This window comes from Triticum dicoccoides, chromosome 1B (assembly GCF_002162155.2).
Source record: "Triticum dicoccoides isolate Atlit2015 ecotype Zavitan chromosome 1B, WEW_v2.0, whole genome shotgun sequence".
NCBI lineage: Eukaryota > Viridiplantae > Streptophyta > Magnoliopsida > Poales > Poaceae > Triticum > Triticum dicoccoides.
The window spans coordinates 419,972,030-419,979,830 of NC_041381.1; positions in this window are offsets into that span (position 1 = coordinate 419,972,030).

Sequence of the window (7,801 nt, forward strand, 5' to 3'; positions counted from 1 at the left end):
GCCCTAGTGGCTTCTTGGGGAGCATTGTGCCTCCACACCGCTCTAACGGAGACGTACTTCCCCTTAAAAGGAAGAAACTTCGGTAACACATCCTCGTCTCCACCGGCTCCACTCTTGGTTATCTTGTGCCTTTACTTTTGCAAGCTTACTTGAGTTGTATCTATTGCTTGCTAGTGTGCTTATTGTCTTTGCATCATATAGGTTGTCCACGTAGTTGCACATCTAGACAACCTATTTCTTTGCAAGGTTTAAATTGTTAAAGAAAAGTCTAAAAATTGTTAGTTGCCTATTCACCCCCCCCCCTCTAGTCAACCATATCGATCCTTTCAACCCCGAACCGCGCCGAATATGGGTTGATTCACGCAGATATCGGGCCGTTTTTGGATATAATTGGACCGAACACTGGGCCGAACCGCCCCCAGCGCCGAGTTTATCGCCGACTCACCCCCAGGCCGCTCTTTTTCGACACCCTCGGTGTTGGGGAACGTAGCAGAAATTCAAAAAAATTTATGCATCACCAAGATCAATCTATGGAGATTCTAGCAACAAGAGAGAGGGGAGTGTATCTTCATACCCTTGAAGATCGCGATGCGGAAGCATTGCAAGAACGCGGTCGGTGGAGTCGTACACGAAGCGATTCAGATCGCGGCCGAATCCGATCTAAGCACCGAACAACGGTGCCTCGGCGTTCAACACACGTACATCCCGGTGACGTCTCCCGTGCCTTGATCCAGCAAGGAGAGAGTGAGAGGTTGGGGAAGACTCCGTCCAGAAGCAGCACAACAGCGTGGTGGTGATGGAGGAGCATGGCACTCCAGTAGGGCTTCGCCAAGCACTGCGAGAGACGAGAAGGGAGAGGGGTAGGGCTGCGCCAGGAGAGAGGGAAACTCATGTTCTTGGCGGCCCCAAAAACCCCACTATATATAGGGGAAGGGGAGAGGGGGCCGGCCCCCTCTAGATCCCATCTAGAGGGGTGGCGGCAGGTAGGAGGGGAGGCTTGCCCCCCCTCCCCCCCAAGCAAGGTGGAGGCGCCCCCCTCCCCTAGGGTTTTCAACCCTAGGCGCCTTGGGCCCTTGGGGAGGGGCGCACCAGCCCACTAGGGGCTGGTTCCCTCCCATATTCAGCCCATCAAGTCCCCCGGGGCAGGTGGCCCCACCCGATGGACCTCCGGACACCTTTTGGTGGTCCCGGTACAATACCGATAACCCCCGAAACTATTCTGGTGACTGAAACTGGACTTCCCATATATAAATCTTTACCTCCAGACCATTCCGGAACTCCTCATGACGTTCGAGATCTCATCCGGGACTCCGAACAACATTCGGTAACCACATACAAACTTCCCTTATAACCCTAGCATCATCGAACCTTAAGTGTGTAGACCCTACGGGTTCGAGAATCATGCAGACATGACCGAGACACCTCTCCGACCAATTACCAACAGTGGGATCTGGATACCCATGTTGGCTCCCACATGTTCCACGATGATCTTATCGGATGAACCACGATGTCAAGGATTCAAGCAATCCCGTATGCAATTCCCTTTGTCAATCGGTACGTTACTTGCCCGAGATTCAATCGTCGGTATCCCAATACCTCGTTCAATCTCGTTACCGGAAAGTCACTTTACTCGTTCCGTAATGCATGATCTCGTGACTAACTACTTAGTCACATTGAGCTCATTATGATGATGCGATACCGAGTGGGCCCAGAGATACCTCTCCGTCATACGGAGTGACAAATCCCAGTCTCGATTCGTGCTAACCCAACAGACACTTTCAGAGATACCTGTAGTGCACCTGTATAGCCACCCAGTTACGTTGTGACATTTGGTACACCCAAAGCACTCCTACGATATCCCGGCGTTGCACAATCTCATGGTCTAAGGAAATGATACTTGACATTAGAAAAGCTTTTAGCAAACGAACTACATGATCTTGTGCTATGCTTAGGATTGGGTCTTGTCCATCACATCATTCTCCTAATGATGTGATCCCGTTATCAATGACATCCAATGTCCATGGTCAGAAAACCATAACCATCTATTGATCAACGAGCTAGTCAACTAGAGGCTCCTCAGGGACATGTTGTGGTCTATGTATTCACACATGTATTATGGTTTCCAGATAATACAATTATAGCATGAACAATAGACAATTTCATGAACAAGGAAATACAATAATAACCATTTTATTATTGCCTCTAGGGCATATTTCCAACAGTCTCCCACTTGCACTAGAGTCAATAATCTAGTTCACATCACTATGTGATTGTAATGAATCCAACACCCATGGGGTTTGATCATATCTCGCTTGTGAGAGAGGTTATTAGTCAACGGGTCTGAACCTTTCAGATCCATGTGTGCTTTACAAATCTCTACGTCATCTTGTAGATGCAGCTACCATGCGCTACTTGGAGCTATTCCAAATAACTGTTCTACTATACGAATCCGGTTTACTACTCAGAGTCATCCGGATTAGTGTCAAAGTTTGCATCGACGTAACCCTTTACGACGAACTCTTTTACCACCTCCATAATCGAGAAAATTCCTTAGTCCACTAGTTACTAACGTTAAGTTTGACCGCTGTCATGTGATCCATTCCTAGATCACTCTTGTACCCCTTGACTGAATCATGGCAAGGCACATTTCAGGTGCGATACTCAGCATAGCATACTGTAGAGCCTACGTCTAAAGCATAGGGGACAACCTTCGTCCTTTCTCTCTCTTCTGCGTGGTCAGCTCTTGAGTCTTACTCACACCTTATAACACAGCCAAGAACTCCTTCTTTACTGATCTATTTTGAACTCCTTCAAAATCTTGTCACGGTATGTATTCATTTGAAAGTACTATTAAGCATTTTTTGATCTACCCTTATAGATCTTGATGCTCAATGTTCAAGTAGCTTAATCCAGGTTTTCCATTGAAAAACACTTTTCAAATAACCCTATATGCTTTCTAGAAATTCTACAGCATTTCTGATCAACAATATGTTAACAACATATACTCATCAGAAATTCTATAGTGCTCCCACTCACTTCTTTGGAAATACAAGTTTCTCATAAACTTTGTATAAACCCAAAATCTTTGATCATCTCATCAAAGCATATATTCCAACTCCGAGATGCTTACTCCAGTCCTTAAAAGGATTGCTGGAGCTTTGCATACTTGTTAGCATCTTTCAGGATTGACAAAACCTTCTGGTTGTATCACATACAACATTTCCTCAAGAATATCATCGAGGAAACAATGTTTTGACATCCTATCTGCAAGATTTCATAAATCATGCAGTAATTGCTCATATAATTCCAACAGAATCTTAGCATCGCTATGAGTGAGAAAGTGTCATCGTAGTCAACTCCTTGAACTTGTCGGAAAACATCTTAGCGACAAGTCGAGCTTTCTTAATGGTGACACTTACCATCATTGTCCGTCTTCCCTTTTAAAATCCATTTGTACCCAATAGCCTTACGACCATCAAGTAGTTCTTCCAAAGTCTACACTTTGTTTTATACATGGATCCTCTCTCAGATTTTATGACCTCGAGCCATTTGTCAGAATCCGGGCCCACCATCACTTCTCCATAGCTCGTAGGTTCATTGTTGTCTAGCAACATGACCTCCAAGACAGGATTACGTACCACTCTGAAGTAGTACGCATCCTTGTCGACCTACGAGGTTTGGTAGTGACTTGATCCGAAGTTCCATGATCACTAACATCAACTTCCACTTCAATTGGTGTAGGCGCCACATGAACAACTTCCTATGCCCTGCTACACACTAGTTGTAGTGACGGTTCAATAACCATATCAAGTCTCCACCATCCTCCCACTCAATTCTTTCGAGAGAAACTTTTCCTCGAGAAAGGACCCATTTCTAGAAACAATCACTTTTGCTTCCGGATCTAAAATAGGAGGTATACCCAACTGTTTTGGGTGTCCTACGAAGATGTATTTATCCGCTTTGGGTTCGAGCTTATCAAGATGAAACTTTTTCACATAAGCGTCGCAGCCCCAAACTTTTAAGAAACGACAGCTTAGGTTTCTCTAAACCATAGTTCATACGGTGTCATCTCAACAGAATTACGTGGTGCCCTATTTAAAGTGAATGCGGTTATCTCTAATGCCTAACCCATGAACGATAGTGGTAATTCGATAAGAGACATCATGGTATTCCCCATATCCAATAGGGTGCATCTATGATGCTCGGACACACCATCACACTATGGTGTTCCAGGCGGTGTTAGTTGTGAAACAATTTCCACAATGTCCTAGTTGTGTACCAAACTCGCAACTCGGATATTCATCTCTATGATCATATCATAGACATTTTATCCTCTTGTCACGAAGATCTTCAACTTCAATCTGAAATTACTTGAAACTTTCAATAATTCAGACTTGTGTTTCATCAAGTAAATATACTCAACATCTACTCAAATCATCTGTGAAGTAAGAACATAATGATATCCACTGCGTGCCTCAGCACTCATTGGACTGCACACATCAAAATGTATTACTTCCAACAAGTTGCTTTCTTGTTCCATCTTACTGAAAATGAGGCTTTTCAGTCATCTTGCCCAAGTGGTATGATTTGCATGTCTCAAGTGATTCAAAATCAAGTGAGTCCAAACGATCCATCTGCATGGAGTTTCTTCATGCGTACATACCAATAGACATGGTTCGCATGTCTCAAACTTTTCAAAAAACGAGTGAGTCCAAAGATCCATCAACATGGAGCTTCTTCATGCGTTATATACCAATATGACTTACATGGCAGTGCCACAAGTAGGTGGTACTATCATTACTATCTTATATCTTTTGGCATGAACATGTGTATCACTACAATCGAGATTCAATAAACCATTCATTTTAGGTGCAAGACCATTGAAGGTATTATTCAAATAAACAGAGTAACCATTATTCTCCTTAAATGAATAACCGTATTGCGATAGACATAATCCAATCATGTGTATGCTCAATGCAAACACCAAATAACAATTATTTAGGTTTAACACCGATCCCGATGGTAGAGGGAGCGTGCGATGTTTGATCACATCAACCTTGGAAATACTTCCAACACATATCGTCACCTCGCCTTTAGCTAGTCTCCGTTTATTCCGTAGCCTTTTATTTCGAGTTACTAACACTTAGCAACTGAACCGGTATCTTAATACCCTGGTCCTACTAGGAGTACTAGTAAAGTACACATTTAATATAATGTATATCCAATATACTTCTGTAAACCTTGCCAGCCTTCTCATCTACTAAGTATCTAGGGTAGTTCTGCTTCAGTGACCGTTCCCTCATTACAGAAGCACTTAGTCTCGGGTTTGGGTTCAACCCTGGGTTTCTTCACTAGAGCAGCAACTGATTTGCCGTTTCATGAAGTATCCCTTCTTGCCCTTGCCCTTCTTGAAACTAGTGGTTTTACTAACCATCAACAATTGATGCTCCTACTCGATTTCTACTTTCGCGGTGTCAAACATCGCGAATTGCTCAAGGATCATCATGTCTATCCCTGATATGTTATAGTTCATCACGAAGCTCTAATAGCTTGGTGGTAGTGACTATGGAGAACCATCACTATCTCATCTGGAAGATTAACTCCCACTCGATTCAAGTGATTGTAGTACTCAGACAATCTGAGCACATGCCCAATGATTGAGTTTTTCTCCCTTAGTTTGTAGGTTAACAAACTTGTCGGAGGTCTCATACCTCTTGACGTGGCCACGAGCCTGAAATCCTAATTTCAGCTCTTGGAACATATCATATGTTTTGCGACGTTTCAAAAATGTCTTTGGTGCCTCAATTCTAAACCGTTTAACATTACGCACTGAACTATCACGTAATCATCAAAACATGTATGTCAGATGTTCGCAACATCCACAAACGATGCTCGAGGTTCAGCACACCGAGCGGTGCATTAAGGACATAAGCCTTCTGTGCAGCAATGAGGACTATCATCAGTATACGGACCCACTCCGCATAATTGCTACTGTCAACTTTCAACTAAATTTTCTCTAGGAACATATCTTAAATAGTAGAACTAAAGCGTAAGCTATGACATAATTTGCAAAGACCGTTTGACTATGTTCAGGATAATTAAGTTCATCTAATGAACTCCCACTCAGATAGACATCCCTCTAGTCATCTAAGTAATACATGATCTGAGTCAACTAGGCCGTGTCCGATCATCATGTGAGACGGACTAGACATCATCGGTGAACAGCTTCATGTTGATCGTATCTGCTATACGACTCATGTTCTACCTTTTGGTCTCTTGTGTTCCGAGGCCATGTCTGTACATGCTAGTCTCGTCAAGTCAACCTAAGTGTTTTGCTTCTGTAAATCTGGCTTACACCCGTTGTATTCGAACGTTAGAATCTATCACACCCGATCATCACGTGGTGCTTCGAAACAACGAACCTTCACAACGGTGCATAGTTAGGGGGAACACTTCCTTGAAGTTTTATGAGGGATCATCTTATTTATGCTACCATCGTTCTAAGCAAATAAGATGCAAAAACATGATAAACATCTCATGCAATCAAATAGTGACATGATATGGCCAATATCATTTTGCTCCTTTTGATCTCCATCTTCAGGGTGCCATGATCATCATCGTCACCGGCATGACACCATGATCTCCATCATCATGATCTCCATCATCGTGTCTTCATGAAGTTGTCTCGCCAACTATTACTTCTACTACTATGGCTAACAGTTTAGCAATAAAGTAAAGTAATTACATGGCGTTATTCAATGACACGCAGGTCATACAATAAATTAAGACAACTCCTATGGCTCCTGCCGGTTGTCATACTCATCGACATGCAAGTCGTGATTCCTATTACAAGAACATGATCAATCTCATACATCACATATATTTCATTCATCACATCCTTTTTGGCCATATCACATCACACGACATATGCTGCAAAAACAAGTTAGACGTCCTCTAATTGTTGTTGCAAGTTTTTACGTGGCTGCTATAGGTTTCTAGCAAGAACGTTTCTTACCTACGCCAAAACCACAAGGTGATATGCCAATTGCTATTTACCCTTGATAAGGACCCTTTTCATCGAATCCGATCCGACTAAAGTGGGAGAGACTCGCACCCGCTAGCCACCTTATGCAACAAGTGCATGTCATTCGGTGGAACCTGTCTCACGTAAGCCTACGTGTAAGGTCGATCTGGGCCGCTTCATCCCACGATGCCGCCAAATCAAGATAAGACTAGTAACAGTAAGCATATTGAACAAACCAACACCCACAACTACTTGTGTTCTACTCGTGCATAGAATCTACGCAATAGACCTAGCTCATGATGCCACTGTTGGGGAACGTAGCAGAAATTCAAAATTTTCTACGCATCACCAAGATCAACCTATGGAGATTCTAGCAACAAGAGAGAGGGGAGTGTATCTTCATACCCTTGAAGATCGCAATGCGGAAGCGTTGCAAGAACGCAGTCGGTGGAGTCGTACACGAAGCGATTCTGATCACGGCCGAATCCGATCTAAGCACCGAACAACGGTGCCTCCGCGTTCAACACACGTACAGCCCCGTGACGTCTCCCGTGCCTTGATCCAGCAAGGAGAGAGGGAGAGGTTGGGAAAGACTCCATCCAACAGCAGCACAATGGCGTGGTGGTGATGGAGGAGCGTGGCACTCCAGCAGGGCTTCGCCAAGCACTGCGAGAGACGAGGAGGGAGAGGGGTAGGGCTGCGCCAAGAGAGAGGGAGACTCATGTTCTTGGCAGCCCCAAAACCCCCACTATATATAGGGGAAGGGGAGAGGGGGCC